At 39.2% G+C, this 21,097-nt stretch overlaps 3 pseudogenes across 1 annotated transcript; all 3 read left to right on the top strand.

Annotated features, from left to right (window-relative positions):
- The first annotated feature begins 1,548 nt into the window (after window positions 1-1,548).
- LOC148699152 (uncharacterized) lies at window positions 1,549-2,484 on the top strand (annotated as a pseudogene).
- Window positions 2,485-9,576: 7,092 nt separating this feature from the next.
- On the top strand, window positions 9,577-11,158 carry LOC148699151 (soyasaponin III rhamnosyltransferase pseudogene; annotated as a pseudogene). The gene has a single exon (XR_015964348.1). The product of XR_015964348.1 is annotated as a soyasaponin III rhamnosyltransferase pseudogene (transcript).
- A 3,367-nt stretch (window positions 11,159-14,525) lies between these two features.
- Window positions 14,526-15,348, top strand: LOC148699150 (UDP-glycosyltransferase 91C1-like; annotated as a pseudogene).
- The last annotated feature ends 5,749 nt before the right edge of the window (window positions 15,349-21,097 follow it).

Genomic DNA, 21,097 nt, shown 5'->3' with positions numbered 1-21,097 from the left:
TCTAGTTAAGAGGAATTCTGGCACTGTTTTCCACCATCTTCAGGCTGGTAGTCTTCTTTACTAGATCAGATGCTTTCATTCTTGTTGAATTGTTTGAGTGTTCATGTATTTGGTTGAGAACATGATGAATTGATTAAGCTTTTCTTCATGCCCTAAGGACTACCTTATGTTTCGATCCTTCGTGTAGTGATAGAGTTTGTTTCTATTTGTTGTAGATGTCAAAGCCTTTAAGTCCTAGTGATGAAGGCTAGCTCTAGCTCTAGGTTTGAGCCTGCAATGTTAGAGCCTTCAGGGCCTTTGTTAGAGTCTTGTACAAAAGAAACGTTGGATGATCTTCACAACTATCAAACCTTAGCCAATGTTGGTTCTTCCTTTTTCATGTCCGTAGGTGATGGGGTTGTTTTTAACGCCATACCCATATTTCGCTCTGAGTTCACAGTGGACCATTTAGAGAACAATTTGTTAGATAGTGAAAATCATCTTGAGGCCCTAAGGCAATCATATAGTATCCCCTTTAGTGTAGGAATATGTTTGGTGCATTGTGAAGAATTGTCATCTGAGCTGCCCAAGGGTCATGTTATGTTCTATACCCAAATACTAGTGACCTTAGGGGTGAAGCTACCTTTGCACCCGTGGTTGCAACGGATGTTATCTTTTATCGGATATGTGCCTGGCCAACTCAACCTTGGTTTCTGGGATACCTTGATTAGGTTTTATATCATTTGGATGGAGCGTGGGTTGGGTGAGCCTTCCTTCCATTAGTGGCGTTACTGCTATAAGATGCGCCCGGTGAAATCATGCACAGGTTATGCTGAGTGTGCATGTCGGAGCAAGAGATAACATATTGTCTTTAGTAAGAAAAAGACGTACTACACATGGAAAAATTGTTGGAGCTTTCTTTATAATGACTGGGAACATGCTAAGGGTGTCATACCTGAGCGACGTGTTCCTACTCACTTTCAGACTGTAGGTTGTAATGTATCCATTGTTCTCGCATTATTTGCTATTTGTTGTGATTTTCTCTTGCTTCTAACATTTTTCTTCATGCAGTGATGCGAGGCACCATCAAGCTGTCCAGATATGAGCTAGCTAACGTAGAGAAGGTGTTGAGGGTAGACACTTGGGCAAGCTATGACCCTTATTTTGACAGTAAGGTTTCCAGCTCTTAGTTTCCAAGTGTCAGAGACGAGCGAGTAAGTTATATCCTTCACTTGACCTTTGTTCTTCTTTCTTTTTTTATAAAGTTGTATTCCTTACTTTGATTTTCCTTGTTCAGTGGAGAATGTGAGCAAGAAAATGGAGACTAGCATTAAGAAAAGGAAGGCACCTATGTTAATTCCCTCAGAAGACATTCTGTTTCACAAGGAAGCTCACAAGCATTGGGTGAGACCAGCCATTAGACCTAAGTCTCAAGAAAAGGTCCTCAAGATTGCTGCCTTGAGGAAAGCTAAAGTTGAGGCTATCAGATGTGTTGCTGCCATAGTTGTAGGGGAAGAGAGGCGATTGTTGCCTCATCTTCCTACTATTGATCCCTTCTTCCTTCCAGCTATGGAGCACACTGGCCAGGAAAGTGATCATGGTTCCAACCGCAAGAGAAATGACAAGGAAGAGGCTAGCAGCATCCCTTGGAAGGACTTGAAAGTTGCTATACAGCGAAAGAGCTTTGGGTATGTCAACAATTGCCTGGTAGGGCGTCGATTCACTTTTGATGAGCTTGGAAAGCCAATAGCTAAGAATGAACCAGATCGCGACCGGATGTTGAAACTATCTTCTTATATGAGTGTTACTTTGCCATTTCCTTACTTTCTCTTCTTTATATTTTTTTTTTTTTTTTTGGTAGTGATAATCATCTTGTCATGTAGGTCATGACTGAGTACGACGACATACTACGAGAGGCTGAGCGGTATAAGATAAAATTGAAAAAGAATAAGCAGCTTGTGGATGATGCGAAGAAGAATAAGAAAATTTTGACTGAGGCCATCCAGCTCAAGGACCAAACCATGGAAAGGTTGACAAGGCGAAATGGTAAGAACGTAAGGCTCAAAAAACTGTTTGAGGTGACTAAGAAGCAAGTCAGGAAGGAGTTGAATGGTGCCTTGGTCGAGGTTTCTGAGCTAAAGGGGAGTATCCCAACTGAGAGGGAAGTTACCATACAGGAGTTATTGGGTTCCCAGGCCTTTCACAGTGCCATTATACCTCACTGCACCCGGGAGGTTCACTTTGAGAAAAGGAAATGGATGGTTGTCCTTGAGCGTTATGACGATGGAAGCATTATTCGAAAGTATCGTGAGGAGATAGATGAATATCGACAAAAGGGTGAAACTTTCGTCCTCATAGTCAATCCCAGTAGTGAAAATAAGTCTGATGATAAGGCTAGAGTTAATAAGCAGACTCAACAGGGTGAGGATGATCTTGGAGATGCAGAGGATGGTGGTGGAACACAGTGATATTGTAAAGGGTTCGACCTCAGATGAGGATGACTAGTAGTGCCTTCATTTTCTACATATATTCTGGATATACTAGTTTGTTGTTTGCATAGCATATGCCATATTATAAGCTTGAGAGCTTTTTGTTTATGGATGTTTATGACTTTGCACCGTATAATCTGATGTTAATTTCCAAGTGTTTGCACCATCATTGATGAATGTTTGGTTATGTTTGAATAGATCATTTGTTTGGATATAAGCCATGACTTGGGTATGATTGAACGAATATACTATGGAGCTGTTCGTTTATTGGTATAGTCTTGTTGACATATACTTAGCCTTTATTTCATGTTGGGAGCATTCATGTTGAAGCTCCAAACCCGAGTGTTTCATTGTTAGGAATGTAAAAGAATTAGGACCAAGTTGTCTAAATCACCTCTTTATTGAATTCATGCTAAATGGTATTCGTTACATAGGATTCCGAACGGCTATAGCTTAACACTTGTACAATGTGAGTTTACTTGTAATAGTACTTCAAGTGATCAATGTTCCATGGATGGCCAAAAGTCTTGCCATTACAGCTTCTGAGCGTGTAGGAGCTAGGGTGACTGATGCCAATAACTTCAAACGGCCCATCCTAATTTGGACTGAGTGTGCCTTCACTCGAGATTATATCGCAGAGTAATCTTTTCTTCAATACCAGTCCCCCACTTTGAAAGAGCGAGGTTTGACCCTTGAGTCGTAGTAGTTGGAGATGCGTTACTTGTAGGCGACATTTCTCAAGTGAGTCTGGTTTCTATGTTCCTCGACTAGACCCAAGTTGAAGGTGAGTTGTTTGTCATTTTCACTTTGCATGTAGTTTTGGACTCGAAACGTTGCTTGCTCAAGCTAAACTGGGACAACTGCCTCTGTGCCAAAGGCAAGTGAGAATGGAGTTTCTCCTGTTGAAGTCCGATATAAAGTGCGGTATGACCAAAGAACTTAGGGTACAAATTCTGGCCAACAACCTTTAGTCTTGTCCAAGCTGGTTTTCAAAGTGCGCTTGATTATCTTGTTGATGCCTCATCCTGTCCATTAAACTGGGGATGAGTTGGGGAGGCAAAATAGTTGAACTTAGAGCAGAACATCCTGAACTTCTTGTTGTTGAACTATCGTCCATTGTCAATGACTATCGCATTGGGAATGCCGAATCTGCAAAAGATGTTTTTCCGTATGAAGTCTTCTATTTTTGTCTCAATAATGGTTGCCAAGGGTTCTATTTCAGCCCACTTTGTGAAGTAGTCAATTGCAACAATTGCATAACAGACCTTGCCCTTCCCTGCAGGTATTGGAATGATCAAATCAAATCCCCATTGGGCCAAGGGCCAAGGGCTGATCATAGAAGTGAGAGGCTCGGGAGGGGAGTGAGGAATAGTTACGTAGCGTTGACACTTATCATACGAGCAGGATATTCTGATGACATCTTGGTGGAATGTTGGCCAGTAATATCCTTAGCAGAAAGCCTTGTGTGCTAGGGATCGAGATCCACCATAACCTCCGCAATCATTCATGTATTTCCTGAAGGACAATTTCCACCTCCGCAGGTGTAAGGCATTTTAAGTATAGTAAGTTAAAACCTCGCTTATAAAGTTGGTCATTAATAATCAGGTAGCGGGTAGACTTGTATTGAATCTGCTTAGCTTGGACTTTATCATTTGGGAGGGTGCCATGAGCGAGGAATTTATAAATCGAGGTGATCCAACTATCCCCCTGTTGTACGTTACCCACTTTTGCGGCCATGGTGTTTAGTGCTGCCATCAATTCGACATGAATTTTACTCCCAATCTTGTCTTCCACTGCTGAAGTAAGGCGATCTAAGGCATCTGCATGACTGTTTGCCGCTTGAGGAACTTAGATGATCTGGTAGTGGAAGTGCTTGAGCAAAAGTTGTATTTGCACAAGATATGCTGCCAGGGAGCTATCATTAGCATCAAAGTTGTTCGTGACCTAGTTAACCACTAATTAAGAGTCACTGAAGATATTAATTTGTTTAGCTCCAAGATGTTTGGCCAAACGTAAGGCTGCTAGAAGGGCTTCATACTCAGCCTCATTGTTTGATGCCTTGAATTTGAAACGAAAAGTATACTTTATTGCCACTTTGTCGAGGGTAGTCAATACTAGTCCTGCTCCACAACCCTGTTGGTTGGATGAGCCATCAACATATAGAGTCCATACTGGGAATGTTGGTTTTACCTTTCGAGCTTCCGGGGGTAATGAAGCCACTGGTTTAGGTGTAGAAGCAACATCAACAGGATAAGTGAATTTGCAGATGAAATCTACAACTGCTTAGCCCTTCTTAGCTAGCTTCGGTTGGTAGGAGATGTCAAACTCACCCAGTGCTATCGTCCATTTGATGATTCACCCCGAAATGTCAGGATTCTGAAGTATCTATCAAAGGGGGTGGTTGGTAAGTGCGATGATGTAGTGTGCTTGGAAGTAGGGGCGAAGTTTCCGAGCATATATGACTAATGCTAGAGCTAGTTTCTCAATGTTAGAGTATCGTGTCTCCACATCTTGTAGAGTCTTCCTAGCATAGTAGACATGCCGTTTGACACTACCATCTATTCGAATAAAAACGAAACTGACTGCTGAGGCTGAAATAGACAGATAGATAATGAGGGTGTCACCAACTTCATGTTTGGAAAGTAAAGGGGCTTTACTCATGTACTCTTTGAGGTTCTTCAATGCTTCAGCACATTCATCAGTCCACATAATGTACTTTTTACTTCTGTTAAGTGCTTTGAAAAAAAGGAATGCATTTGTCTATGGCCTTAGAGATGAACCTGGTTAAGGTTGCCACCTAGCCAGTAAGGCTCTGGATGTCTTTTGAAGTTATTGGTTGTTTCATGTCAATGATTGCTTTAATCTTCTCAGGGTTAGCTTCAATACCTTGTTGGCTAATCATGAAACCCAAGAATTTTCCAGAATCCACGCCGAAGGCACATTTGTTGGGGTTCAACCTTATTCGATACCTTTTTAAGATGCTAAAGGTTTCAGACATGTTAGTGATGTGTTGGTCTGCATGTTTGCTTTTGACTAACATATCATCAACATAAACTTCCATGTTCTTCCCAATTTGTTTAGCGAACATTGAATTTTCTAATCTCTTATAAGTCGCCCCTGCATTCTTTAGGTCAAATGGCATGACTTTATAGTAATATAGTCCTCTGTCAGTAATGAAGGCTGTGTGTTCTTGGTCCAAAAGGTTCATGAGGATTTGGTTTTACCTTGAGTAAGCATCTATGAAGCTCAAGAGTTTACACCCTACTGTAGAGTCTATAAGTCTATCAATGAGAGGAAGGGGAAAGCTATCAGTCGGGCATCCTTTGTTTAAGTCGATGTAGTCAACACATATTCTCCACAAGATCTTTTGAAGCAAGAGACTTTCCTTGGTCGGATTTTTCTTAACAAGGACCACATTTGCTAGCCACATTGGATAATGGACTTCACGAACGAAGCTTATGCTTTTGAGTTTTTCAACTTCTGCCTTCATTGCCTTGTATCATTCAGCGTCATAAGATCTTCACTTCTGTCTCGCCGGCTTGGTCTTGGGATAAATACTCAAGCGATGACAGATGATATCGGGAGAGATGTCTGGCATGTCTTTGTATGACTAGGCGAAGACTTCAATGTTCTCTTGCAAAAAAGAGATCAATGCCAACCGTCAAGGTGGTGACAAGGTAATGACAAGGTGGTGCCAATCTTCACTATGCAGTTCGGATAATCTTTTGAGATAGAGACCTTCTCCAACTTTTTAGCAGGTTGTGCTTGCTGGGTGAAAGAGTCATCTTAAGGGGAGCGTCAGGTTGACTATTACCACCATGAAGATCCAAGTTGGCATCGTTCGAGCTGGTCTTTATGACTTGGTCATGTTTAGAAAGTGTTTCTTTGGGCACAGGCAAATGTTGTTGTTTGACTGAAGTGTTGTAACATGATCTTGCACTAAGCTGATCTCCTTTGATGTAACCGTTGCCATATGGGGTTGGAAATTTCATCAATAACGTATGTGTGGATACCATGGCCTTGAGATCATTGATGCCCGTGCGCCCAAAGATAACATTGTATGCCGTTAGGCAGTCAACCACCAGGAAGTTAGTGGTGATGATGGCTGTGTAAGGGCCTGTACTGATGGTGAAGGGTAAGTGTATGCTCCCTAAAGGTTGCACGACATCACTGGAAAAACTTATCAAAGGAGAAACTGAATGATCGAGCAAGTGTTCAGCTACATTAAGTGCCCTGAAAGCTTCAACAAACATGATATTAACCGAAGCCCATGTGTCTACCGGGATTCGTCGTATGTCAAAGTTAGCTATGTGAGCCTCCACGATTAGGGGTCATTGTGAGGGTAGGTGATACCTCTTTCTTCCTCAGGGTAGAAACATAATGGATCCCAGTTAAGCTTTTGATACTTGCCTCCCCTGATGCCTTCCACGTGAAACACTTGGTCGCCAGGCCTCAAAGTTCATTCACTGTTTTTTATGGCCCTGTTGGAAGATTCAGATATGGATATGCCACCGCTTATGGAATATATCATATTCACTTGGCGTTGGTTACGATTATTTCTTGGAGGGTGAAGGAGGAATTAATCAATTTTTCCTTCACGTGCCAAAACTTCAATATGATCACGAAGGGTGATACACTTCTTGTCACCATAGTCGTTATACTCATGGTAACAGCAAAACATGCCCATGTTCTTCGTGGACTTGTAATCTGGTTGCCTCGGCTTTGGCTTCGGTATCAGGTGAGCTATACTGAGGTAAATAGCCGCGCATGTGGTGTTCAAAAGTGTGTACGTCTTATACCTCGGGGTAGGGTCTGTCTTAACACACGCTTGGCCCACTGCGTTGACTGCCTAGGGGTGGGCATTATCGTGGTGATATCCCTGGTTATCGCGATAGTGCCCCTTACTCTTTTTACTAAAATGAGATTGGTGAGGATGGAAATCTTTCCTCTTACCTTAAGATTGATATGTCTGTTGACTTGGTGAAACATTAAATAAGGCAAGGGGCGCCGTTGCCATTTAGAAGGTTGAGGTCTTTTTATTTGGCTGGATCTGGCTTCCACTCCCCATTTGCTGATAAGGGGTGGCTGTAGAGGGTTTCCCTTGATATGTCATTACCTCGGTAGAGGCTTGGTTATAAGCTTGTGCCATCACTTCAAAGTAAGTCTTCTAAGTGTTGGCATTGATCATGTACTTGAAGAAACAGTCACATAGGCCTTAAGGGCGATCTTATCATCTGCCTCAGCACAGCGAGAATACTCATGGTTGAAGCGGCCAACATACTTTCGCAGTGACTCGTCCGGCTTCTGGCAAATAGTGTACAAGTCATCTGCAGAATTCAAGCGATCAATCTAGAAGATGTGTTGAAAGACAAACAATTTCCTCAATTCCTTAAATACGTCTACCGTCTCAGGTGGAAGATGACAATACCAGTTTAGAGCTCTACCAAAGAGGGTGGAGGAGAAGGGAGACATCGATCTTCATCGGTATGCATTCGGTACACCATGGTGAACTCAAAGAGATTAAGGTGTTCAATCGGATCATCCCTTCCAACATAGAGTTGTAAGCCAAGCTTCTGTTTTGCCTTTGCTTGAATGGGGTGTTGAGGATCTTCCTTGTAAGAGGGCCAGGCTTGGGTTGGTTCCAGTCAGGTATCTCGGCTTGACGTTCAGCCTTGAACTTGTTTACTTCCTCAAGGAGCCGAAGGACAAAGGGGTCCTGAGTGGAGTCATGTACTACTGGAGTTTTCTTCTGTAAGTCTCCATTGCCTCTTGGAAGTAGGAAAGTTTGATCAAGAGGGTGTGATATTTCCTTGGACTCGCTATATTGACTTCTAGAGCGAGTCTGTCGGAATCCTTCCAAGTCCCTTGTACCTTCATGTTCCTCTGGGACCTGTCGTTCCTTCCCTAGATTGGCAGTTCGTCTAAGTCATGGGAGGGGACCGAGTCTTTCAGAAACCCTTGGGTCATTGATCTTCGAGCTTATGTGGATGGATTCTCTCGACGTTGTCTCAAGAAGTCTTGACAGTCGCAATAAACAGCTTTCGATCCTTCCGTTCCCTCTGCAAGGAGGTGCCTTCCTCCACTTCTCCTGCTTCAGGTTGAAGCAGCTGGGTTGAGAGAGGCCTCATGTTGATCAACACCTTGATGATTAGCTCACTCCTCATTAGGAACAACCATGTCGAACACCGGTGACCCTCCGTGTTGGGGGGCACCCAATTGATGGTGGACTTCCACGGGGGTGATGAGCTCGTGTGTTTAAGTATGCCTAGCCTCATGAAGCATCTCGAAGAACTTCTCATACTGCTCCTGGAGGACCTCATTATTCATTGTTATCTTGTTGTTTTGAGCCTCCAGCTCTTTGACTTTAGTTTAAAAAGCTAACTTCTTTCGTTGTCTCACACTAGGCGCGAGGGGGTGTTGTTCTGTGTGTTGTGGCTTCCTTCGCTCCTCATGTTGAAAAGGGATGTCTGGTCAAAAGAGAGTGTACGAATGTTGGAAACTAGCTTAACAAAGTTGAAGAGAGTAGGAATAAGTCTGTTTCCTATAGAAGGCACCAAATGTTGATGCACAAAATCAGCGAGAACTTTAGTATAACAGAAATTGTCAAGTTTGTGACCTTCACCAAATTGCTCCAATCATGAGTGTAGATACGTATGTAAATGGACAGAGATAGGGAAGCAAACACAAGATGTACGTGGTTCACCCAGAATAGCTACGTCCACAAAGTATAGGAGTTCTCATTAAAGGAAAATTTTTGAAAAATAAAGGAATGTTGTGACTTACTTTATTTGAGAGAAAGAGATGGTGCAGTGCAGCATAGACAGAAAATGAGAGACAAAGAACACACTTGAGAAATTCTGTATACCTTGTGCCTTTATTCATAATAAATCAATAACGATTTTTTACCTTCATTCTACAGATTTCAATTTTTGCATTTTTGAAAATTAAAAAAAAAATAAATTAAAATCTAAAAATGAAAAGATGATTAAAACCAACACGGGACGTTACTAAGCAATTCAACACGTGTTGTGGCCGGAACACCGTACGCGAACACGTGGCCAGCGGTACAGCATGTCATTTAGTCCAATAAACCGACAATCTGGTACAAAACTACATGTTAATTCTCTCATTGCAATTTCGATCCGACAGAAAGAATACAATACAATTATGGAAAAAGATGATCATCTTAGCGTTGTGATGCTGCCATGGTCTGCCTTTGGCCACATGATGCCTTTTTTCCAACTTTCAATAGCTTTAGCAAAAGCGAAAGTTCATGTCTCCTTCATATCCACACCAAAAAACATCCAAAGACTCCCCAAAATCTTACCAGATTTACAACCCTTTGTGCAATTAGTCCCCATTCCATTTCCACCGTTGGATCCCGACTTGTTGCCGGAAGGAGCTGAGGCCACAGTGGACCTCCCCTTTGAAAATACCGACAACTTGAAGATTGCATACGACCTCCTGCAAACACCCATCAAGCAGTTCATTGGGGATCGATTGCCTGATTGGATCATAACCGACTTTGCTGCTCATTGGGTCGTAGAGATTGGCAAAGAGTACGGCGTTCCACTTGTCTATTTTTCTGTATTCTCTGCTGCTACAATTGTCGTTATAAGTTCAGCTGAAAATCCCTCTAGTGGTAATACAGATGATACTCTGCCATCGCCGGAAAGCCTTACTTCGCCGCCGGATCTGGTTACTTCTCAGTCAACGGTCGCATTCCGAGAGAACGAGGCGGTCGATTTTCACGCGGGCCTTTACGGAGTGAATGATTCCGGGATAAGTGATGCCGAAAGGCACGCCAAGATTCTATCAGCTTGTCAAGTTTTCGCCATTCGGAGTTGCTATGAGTTTGAAGAAGAGTACTTGGAGGCATACATGAACAACTCTGGGAAGCTTGTGATTCCCACTGGTTTGCTTCCTCCTGAGATACCTGCAAAAGGGGTAAAAAGGGAAATTTCCACTGATGATGGGATCTTTGCATGGCTCGATAAGCAAAAAACCAGGTCAGTTGTGTTTGTAGGGTTTGGGAGTGAGTGTAAGTTGAGTAAAGAGCAAGTCTTTGAGATAGCTCATGGGCTGGAGCTATCAGAACTCCCCTTTCTTTGGGCACTCAGAAAACCCAATTGGGCAAATAGTGAAGCCGATGCTCTGCCTCTAGGGTTTGTTGACCGTGTATCAGAGAAGGGGCTTGTTTGCCTCGGATGGGTGCCCCAAATGGAAATCTTGGCACACCCATCGGTTGGGGGTTCTCTCTTTCACTCTGGATGGGGATCAATAATTGAGACTCTGCAATTTGGGCATGTTCTTGTTGTGCTACCATGCATTCTTGATCAGCCTCTGAATGCAAGGCTTTTGGAGGAGAAGGGTATGGCTGTCGAAGTGAAACGACGCGGAGATGGGTCGTTTAGTAAAGATGACATAGCCAAAACACTCCAGCACGCGATGGTGGAGGAGGAAGGAGAGCAGTTGAGATCCAATGCTAGGAGCGCTGCAACTGTTTTTGGAGATCACAAGCTGCACCAAGAGCACTACATTGGCCAGTTTGTCAACTTTCTTAAAAACGACACTACAAAAAGGTCCTCCTGTTTTTAGATTTCCCAATTATATTAGCTAATAATTTGGAATGGCACCAAAAATTTCACAGCATTGGAGATGCTGGATTAATGTTGGATATGAATTACTGATCCCGTGTGTTTCTATAAGCTTTCAAGTGATTTTTGTGGTGATAAATATATGCTGGACTTTTATTGAATACGCCTGCGCTGCCCACTTTTATTATTTTCAAATTTTCTTTCTAAAATTCTTAATTTAATAATCAATTAGGCCTTAAAAATAGGAATTTTTGTTTCTACAGATCAAATTTAGCAATTTAAAATGAATTTTATTTAAAAAAACATTTTATTAATGAGAATTAACCTGTATATAAAATTTTGTACACAATCACAATACCAAATACATAATAATATGAGAGACACAATAAACAATATACACTATAAAGGTACATGAATGTATATAGGTACACTACACATAGGTTCATATGTATAGGTACACAAAATTTATCTATAGGTGCATATTAATGGGAAGAGATCCGGTCCGAATCTCTCCCATCAAAGGTTACAAACAGGATAAGTACAAGTTAAGTCGGGTAGTCATGAGTTTTTTTTTTATTTTTTTATTTTTTTGTCAAACAAGAGATTTGTAAGACTAGATACTAGATTAGAGAGCTGACGATATTTGAACTCATGCAATGATGCAAGGGAAACACTTCTCTTCACCACTGTGGTAGAGTGATACCTGCAAATGTATTGTTACACAAGAGGTTAATAAGAATTAGAAACTTTGGTTCTTTCTCTGGGCTTTAGCTCTCTTTCGTTTTAAAGTTCTTGAGATTTCTTAGTTGCTAAGCTTCCAACTCTGTTATAATGTTATCTAGAGCTTGTGATTCGCATGTGGAATTTTTAAGTTCTTGATCGAAGGGCTCTTTGTTTAATTCACTGCGAAGGTTTGTAAATTTTTTGGAGGTTGAGTTGCATGTTTCTTGTGATTCATTGTGTTCAATTTCTTGCTGCATTATTCACCACCTTGTTCGATTTAACAAAGGCGGTGCTTCAGATCTGAAATTTTTGGGTTTTTACTTTTTCTGATGATTTCTTGAATCTTGTTCTCTATTATATACATGGAGGTTGAATGATTTGATTCGTTAAGGCCAATGCGTCGTTGTGATTGAATTTTTAAGAATCTGAATGAAGGTCGATGCCTAAATTGTTCTGAAGGTCAAAGCCATATAGTGCTTCTTTCTGCGTTCTTTTGTCGGTATCAAGGCCAATTGCCAGTGTTTCTGTTTTGTTGGTTCAATCAGTGATTGTTTGTCAAGTTGTTATCTTGCATAAAAGATTTACATTGCTGTTGCTATAAGATGGCTAGTTCACAGATCAAGGTTGAAAGTATCTTGGGAATGTTAACCATTAGGCTTGGGGATACAAATTACTCAAAATGGGCATATCAGTTTCGATCTGTGCCAGGGGTTATAAGTTGTTTGATCATTTTGATGGTACTTCAGTTTATCCTCCAAAGTTTGTTATTAACACTAATACAGGAGTTACTAAAGAGATCATTGTTGCCCATTAGGAGTGGGAACTAACTAATCTGGCATTTCTTAGTCTTCTAATGGCTACATTGTCAGATGATGAAATCAATGTTCTAAAAATCGGCCTAGGCGCTACACGGTGGTCATCCGCCCCAAATCAGGAGGAAAATCGAAGAAGAGAATAGGCAAGCGCTGGAGGCTTAGTAGGTCTAAGCATGGTTGAGAAAGGAAAGACGCAGGACCTCTGTTTTTAATCTGTTTTTAAGTATAAACAAACATTTATTTACACGAAATATAATAGATTTACTTAAATCCGCCCAGGCGCTAGGCCCCAGCCCGCTGCCCGACTAGCGCCTGGCGTCTTTTAGAACCTTGGATGAAATTAATCAGGTTCTTGGGTGTAAGACTGCCCATGAAGCTTGGTCTTTTCTCGAGGATATGTATACTACTGTATTTAAGTCCATGATCAATATATTGAAGACTGAATTTCAGACCTTGCAAACGGGTTCAAATACCATTGATAAGTACTTGTCTCGTTTAAATCCATTAGCGATCAACTCATTGCTGCTGGTGAAGTAGTTTTTGATAATTACATGATAATTGCTGCATTAGTTGGTTTGCCAAGAGAGTATGCTGCCATTCTGTGAACTGTTATTTTGGATAGGGAAACAACTATTTCTCTAAAGTGTTTAGAGCTCAACTTCTCAATACTGCAAGGGATATTGAAAGTCCTGAGAATTCTTTGTCACACTCAATGGCTGCAATATATATGCAATGTTTTTCTTCTCAAAATAGGTTTGCTGGTTCTTTTTCTCAACATGGGTCTGCTGGTTCTTAAATTCATTAGAATTATGGCTTGTCTTCTGCTACTGTTGGCATAATTTCTCCTAGTTCTTCCCATCCCAATACAATGCCCTCACAGCTTCCACCTCAGCCCTCTTCTCCAATGCCTCAGCAAGTTCAATTGCAGCCACCGCCTTCATATGGTCATGGCTATGGATATACTGGCAGTGCACCTTCAAACTTTAATTCTGGTTCACGATCTTATACTAATCAGAGAGGAAATTCAGGACAACAAAGAGGTGGATACAGGTCCTTTTACAACAGGGAAAGGAATTTAACTTCTGGGAATACCAATACAAGACAGAATACGCAACCAGAGTGTCAAATTTGCCAAATGAGGGGTCACACAACTCCAAACTGTTTTTACAGGAGTCCCAATTCCAATTCTAACATCCAGGAGTGTCAAATCTATGACAAACGTGGTCACATTTCTTTGGACTTTTCATTCTTAAATGTTAATATCAATTGTCACTTTGTGTTATTAATTTAATGAGGGAGTATTAGAGGCGGCACTTTTCCAACTTAGAGTATAACCCCAATATTTAAATACATATTATAATATAATGAAACTACTAAGGAGCCATTTGATAAATATTTCGTTTTCAGCTTTTAGTTTTCAGTTTTTATTATTTTGAAAACTAAAATCTTGTATGGTAATTACTTTGTGTGCTTTCAAAAAGTAAAAACTAAAAAGTGAACTCAAGGAGTTTTCAATTTTCACTTAAGAGTAGTTACCGAAAAATATTTCAATTTAAAAAAATAAAAATAAAAAATGAAACCAATTGCTACCAAACAATCCAACACGCATGGCTGGCTGGGACACCTAAGCGAACATGTGGCAAGAGGACTGGAGGAGTACAATTCCCAACATTACAGAATACATTACAGAATGTCATTGAGTAACAGGGAAATGTTAGAGAGACTAAATTTGTAAACCAAATTTTGAAAACTAAAGGACATGTAAATTGATGATTGGTTTATTACTTAAACGTTGATAAACGTGCTCATTTCTATTGGTGACACATCATTTAGTTTACAAATTTAGTTTCTCTATCATTACTGGTACAAAACACAATCTGTTACAAAACCACATATTAATTCTCTCATTGCAAAAGTCCCTCCCCCAGAAAGAATACATTTATGGAAAAAGATGATCATCTAAGTGTTGTGATGCTGCCATGGTCTGCCTTTGGCCACATGATGCCTTTTTTCAACTTTCAATAGCTTTAGCAAAAGCAAAAGTTCACGTCTCCTTCATATCCACACCAAAAAACATCCAAAGGCTTCCCAATATCTTACCAGCTTTACAACCCTTTTTGCAATTAGTCAGTCCCCATTCCATTTCCACCGTTGCATCACGACTTATTGCCGGAAGGAGCTGAGGCCACGGTGGACCTCCCCTCTGAAAACATTGACAACTTGAAGATTGCATACGACCTCCGATCCTGCAAAAACCCATCAAAGCAGTTCATTGTGGATCAATTGCCTGATTGGATCATAATCGACTCTGCTGCTCATTCGGCCGTAGAGATTGGCAAAGAGTACGTTGTTCCACTTGTCTATTTTTCTGTTTTCTCTGCTGCTACAAGGGCCTTTGTTAGTTCAGCTCAAAACCTCTCAAGTCGTAATACAAATGATGTTCTGCGGTCGCCGAAAACCCTTACTTTGCCGCCGGATTTGGTTACTTCTAAGTCAACGGGGTAATTTGTGATTCCCACTGGTTTGCTTCCTCCTGAGATATCTGCAAAAGGGGTTAAAAGGGAAATTTCCACTTATGATGGGATCTTTGAATGGCTCGATAAGCAAAAAACCAGGTCAGTTGTATTTGTAGGGTTTGGGAGTGAGTGTAAGTTGAGTAAAGAGCAAGTCTTTGAGATAGCTCATGGGCTGGAGCTATCAGAACTCCCTTTTCTTTGGGCACTCAGAAAACCTAATTGGGCAAATAAGAATGTCTTTTACTCTCTCTAAATTACATATTCTTGCTACGAAGAAGCTTTAAAACGTAATAGAAAACGTAATAGAACACACATTGTAAGAGCAGGGACAATCCTATGTGTAGTGATTAGGGTTCCTCTAAAACCGCATATTATAGTTAATAGAGAGATACACCAAATCACTATTAAGTCAAATTGTTGTCCTACCATAATAAGTCTCACCAAATAGGATTACGTAATTAGTTAATCAGAGTTAAGACTCTATTATTCTAGCCATATTGGAGCTGCATGATTACTTGAATATCAAGTCACTTAAATAATAAGTTTCTCGAGAATCAAGTGATTGATTGACAAGTTATTGATACTCACAGTAATCCTTACATTCTCCCACTTGAGTATCAATAAATTTGTACACAAAATCAGTAAAAGATAACCATAATAAAAGTCATCATTGAAGCCTACAAATTCTGCAACCAAAATCCTAGTAACAACTGTCATTAACAACCTTAATGCCGAACTACAGAAATGTTGATACGAATTTTACTGTACTATATAATCACATACACACTCAAACAATAAGGAGGCCCCTTACTGCTATTCTCTGTTTCGATTAGATAGTTTATTTGCAGAATTGATTCTTGGATAACCTCAAACATATGGTAAGCCCTATTCCCTCCAATATTCTTACTACTCTGATTGCTTCAGCATCTGCTTCAATGTTTGTTTTGTGATTATAGAGCAAAGGAGAGCTATACTCTACCGATGAAGAGATTATTCTACGGTCAGCTCAGATAATTAAGGAGCACGGTGCTAAGGTGGGCAGCACCTACCAAGATATGACCACTCAATAGTCTTGCGTAAATCGGGTTTCACAAGTCTAACCAAATATTGTCATGCAATTATGATTGGTTATGTCTTTTCATACGAAAGAGAATCAAAATAATTACGGACTTTTCGTGTAAAACAACCGCAGAATCCGTTGAAGAGTAATAATTAAACACATTTATACAAAGGGGAGAAAAAGTGCAAAAATCATTTCCTTGAGAAGAATAAAGGAAAGAAAAAGTCGGTAAAGAGGGGGCCGGCCAATGGTGAAACCGAACCCCATTTGAATTAGAATAATGTTATCAAGAACACCCCATTTGAATTTGAATAATGCTATCAAGAACACGTTATTGTTAAGGAAAAAAGCACATCAACAAAAGAGGTTCTTTTGCATTCAACTTCTAGTAAGTCCAGCAAACAATCAATTATGGTGTTTTTTTTTTTTTTTTTTTTCATAACTATTTCGTTTTTAGTTTTTGCTTTTTTGAAAACTAAAAACTGAAATTTTATTAATTACTTTATTGAGTTTTTAACATTTGACCTTAAGTTTTCACTTTTTGGTTTTTAGTTTTCATTTTTCTTAAAACTGAAAACTTAAAGTAGTTACCAAACAAGTTTTCAGTTTTCAAAAACTAAAAACTAAAAACCAAAACGAAAACCTGAAAATTGAAAAGTGAAGACAAAATGGTTATCAAACGGCCCCTGAAGAAATCACATTTTTATTACATGGTGTACCATCTGATTGGGTAAGTGATGTGTATATGCCATGGTAATTAATAAATTTATTTCATTGGGTAATGATTGTATATGCATCACTTGGCAAATTGGATGGCACACCAATATGCTTTAAATAAGTACTCTCCCTACCATTACTTTTCATTTCCTAACTAATTTTGGATAGAACTTTTACAAATTTCTAAAACCAAACTAAGCATCTAATAAAATACATTTTAGTTTTTTTTTTCCCCTATGAGTTCTCTTAATGCAAAATGTTTATATTACATCGTCACCTGGTATTACTAATTACATATAATAATATAACAGTAATAGAGGCGGCACTTTTCCAACTTAGAGTATAACGTCAATAATTAAATACATATATTATGACATGATGAAATTTAATAAGGGGCCATTTGATAAACATTTTGTTTTCAGTTTTTAGTTTTCACTATTTTGAAAACTAAAAATTAAAATCTTATTTGGTAGTTACTTTTAATTTTCAAGTTTCAAAACATACAAACTGAAAATCAAAAAGTGAAAACTAAAGAATTTTTTTTTTAAAATTCAAGGAATGTTGATGTTGTGACCTATTCTATATGAGAGAAAGAGCGGGTGATGTGCGGCATAGACAGAAAGAGAGATGGAGAATAGACTTGAGAAATTCTTGGTGGTATCCCATATACCTTGTGCCTTTATTTATAGTAACAAATGACGATTTTTTACCTTTTAAGCAATACAAAACTGATCTTCTAGTATCCTAAATACAATCTACTAATGATTACACAATTGCTAGAATTAGATTCACAACAAGAAAGTAGTTTTCAGTTTTTATTTGAAAGTAATAACCAAACAAGATTTTAATTTTTAAATTTTTGAAAATTAAAAAAATTAAGATGAATTGCCAATTTAGTCCCTGAATTATCACCTGAGTGAAAATTAGGTTCCTAAATTTTATTTTATTTTTTTTTTCAGAAAAATCAATCATTGAATTATAAAAACCTAGCAATTACATTCCTAATATTACATTTGAAGCTATTCTATTTAATTTTCAGTCAATTTAAGTCACGTTACTTGCATGTGATACACATTAGAGGGTTGATTGGTAATTTTTCATAAAGAAATAGTATATGGAGTTAAGTTTGGAGAGTAAATTAGACATTAGATTCACAACCTATATGAAATGTTAAGGGCTTATATTCGAGAAAATGATGGTATTACACTTTAAAGTGTGTTAAGTGACTTAAGTTGACGAAAATTTGGATAAAATAGCTTTCAATATAATAGCAGAGATGAAATTAGCAATTTTTAATGAATTTAGAAACTTATTTTACCCAAAAAATAATTCAAGAACCTAATTTTCACTAAAGTTATAGTTTAGAGACTAAATCGGCATTTTGAATTTAACACGCGTCGTGGTCGGGACACCATACGCGAACAAGTAGCCAACGGCACTGCATGTCATTTAGTCCAATACACCGACAATCTGCTACAAAACTACATATTAAGTCTCTCATTGCAAATTCCATCCCATGTTCAGAAAGAATACAATTATGGACAAAGATCATCATCTCAGTGTTGTGATGCTCCCATGGTCTGCCTTTGGCCACATGATGCCTTTTTTCCAACTTTCAATAGCTTTAGCAAAAGAAAAGGTTCATGTTTCCTTCATATCCACACCAAAAAATTGTTAACTACATTGCAATGTTTGAGAACTGCAGGGAAAAGCAAGAAGAAAGGATGTACAAAAGAATGAACACAGAGATATTAAAGAGAGGAATACAACTTGTATTAACTAAAAGAATGAAGATTACATACTTTGTTTTTATACTAGTAAGCCGAACAACTCTAACCAAATACTAACAAACTTGCTAACTATATTTCTAACTGTATTGCTGATTTGTACCCTTAATACTCCCCATCAATCTTAACTAGGGAAACCCAATTTCAGATTGGAAGAACATATGCAATCACTACTATGAAACCAAAAAACAAAACACAGAGTTGAACAATCTACAATCTTGTAATCACTTGAAACTTCAAAAACTGCTTTTGATGGAATCACTTCTCAGTTGGCCATCAGACCCATCAACAGCTCCTGCTTATGTCCATTTCCAGGCCACCAGGACTTAAAATCAACATTAGCATTTTCGATTGGACGGCTAAGATCAAATGCATGGCAGATGTCGGAAAAACTGCTGCTTCAGCACCCTGGACTCTTCTGCACCTGTCTCGGGGTCTTTGCCAAAATGAACTTTCTTGTGGCCACCCAACGCTTAGCCTGTTACAAACACCTTGAAGCAGATGGAGCACTTGTGACCCTTATTCTCAATAACTTTTTCTGTCTTCTCTTCTCATGTTGAATTATGACTGCATTCAGGCTTGGCAAGCTTGCAACTGGACTCCATCTCCAAAAACTTGTTAATCGAAATTCTATCTTCATAATCCTCAATATTTACCACATAAGTGGTGTTGGTTGATTTGTGAACACTTTGGTGGCTTCCAAGTGCCTGATACGTGCCGAAAACCTTGTTGCAAAGCCTGCACTTGTGCTCTCTTTTCTTCAGGGAATCAGCAAAGACTTCAGATTCAGTAGCATATAACTTGAGACAGACTCCTCATCCAATCTCGGCCTTTTATATCCTACATCCCTGAAGAACCTATCTTCCATTTCGACATTCTTTTCCTCATCATTCGCAATCCCAGAATTATTTTCGCTAAATTCAAAAACTTTCTTCTCAATAGAGACATTCTTATAATCAAAAATAAAATCAACCAATTTCACAGTATCTTCATAAACAGAAACACCACCCTCATTTCCCATGATCCAATTCTTTAAGCCTGGTGATTGAACTGCTAAAACTTGAATACGTAACTTGTACCTCAATCATTTCGATCTTTTCATGAGCTAAGCTGCACACATCCAAAAGTCCAATGTTCCTCTGCCTTTTGCAGGGGCTTCAATCAAAGAACAACCTCTTATAACGTTGGAACACACCCTCATGCCGATTATCACAATTTCTTGTGGGATTACCCTTTGTGGGATTTACCATTAACAATATCAATTAACATTGGCTTTGGCCTTTAAAACAAAAAATTAACAAACTATAGTGTGGCATCGGCCTTAACTATAGTATCACTGGATCGCCCTTTGTGAATTTTACCAAAAAACAACTACTCTTAACAATAGTATCCGCCTTCACAATTTCAACAACAAAAAATCAACATCTATGTAGGATTACCCTTCGTGGGATTTACCTATTCATCATGGAATTACCCTTCGTGCGATTTACCGTTAACAACTTCTTCTACCCTTCGTGGGATTTACCGTTAACAACTTCTTCAAACATCATCATATAACCGGACTTACAATAGATACATGCTAACAACTGAGCTGGTTAGACTCGACATTGTAGGCTGTAATAAGGAAAATATTGCACCGCTCCTCAGTTAGCTCCTGAACAATCTACCATTCATTAGTCAACACAATCTATGCTTCAGTAGCATCCACAGTCATTTCTCAGGGGTCCCCAACAAGCGAACAAGAATTCCTTGTCATTACAGAGTGGGATTAATACAACACAGGCAATTGATTCTCTTCATTCGAGTTCTGGTATACTTCAATACCAACATATAAGACAAGATCAAGAAGATCAAATGTATCAGAATCTACTCAACATACAATTTTAGCAGCAACAGATTACAACAACAAGCAAAGTAGGTGCAGTCATAGCACCAAGCCAAATATCCCAAATATCACACTAATATCTCAGAAAAAACTCATAAGAAAGATGAACAAACAAAGTGTAACGAACATTTTCTTACTAAAACATTTAATCAAACAGATTATGTGCACTGTAAAAACCAGAAATCAAGAACCTTATAAGAACTTCAATCTTGACCCAAGAACGTTGAGAGAGAAAACCAGAAGTCTCTCATCAATCTAAGAATCCATGGCAGAGTCAGAACCAACAACCGTTTCGCTAATGGATAAGATCTACATCCACCAGTCTTTGTCTTCGTCGTACTCCGACAACGAAAAGAAGTTCAAGCACGCTGCCACATCAAAATTGCTTGCACATCATGGAAGCCGCTGTCGTACCAGAATGGCAGCTTCAGTTTGACCTACGGTTTCTCATTCTGCTCGACCACCTCTACGAGTTTGAAAAAATTTGAACCATGGGATATCCACTGGCGTGTCTTAAACAAGATTTACG

The sequence above is a fragment of the Pyrus communis genome, chromosome 1 (genome assembly GCF_041283825.1).
Source record: "Pyrus communis isolate YQ-2024b chromosome 1, ASM4128382v1, whole genome shotgun sequence".
Lineage (NCBI taxonomy): Eukaryota > Viridiplantae > Streptophyta > Magnoliopsida > Rosales > Rosaceae > Pyrus > Pyrus communis.
The sequence above is the reverse complement of the archived record's forward strand: the minus strand, read 5'-3'. Positions and strand labels throughout refer to the sequence as shown.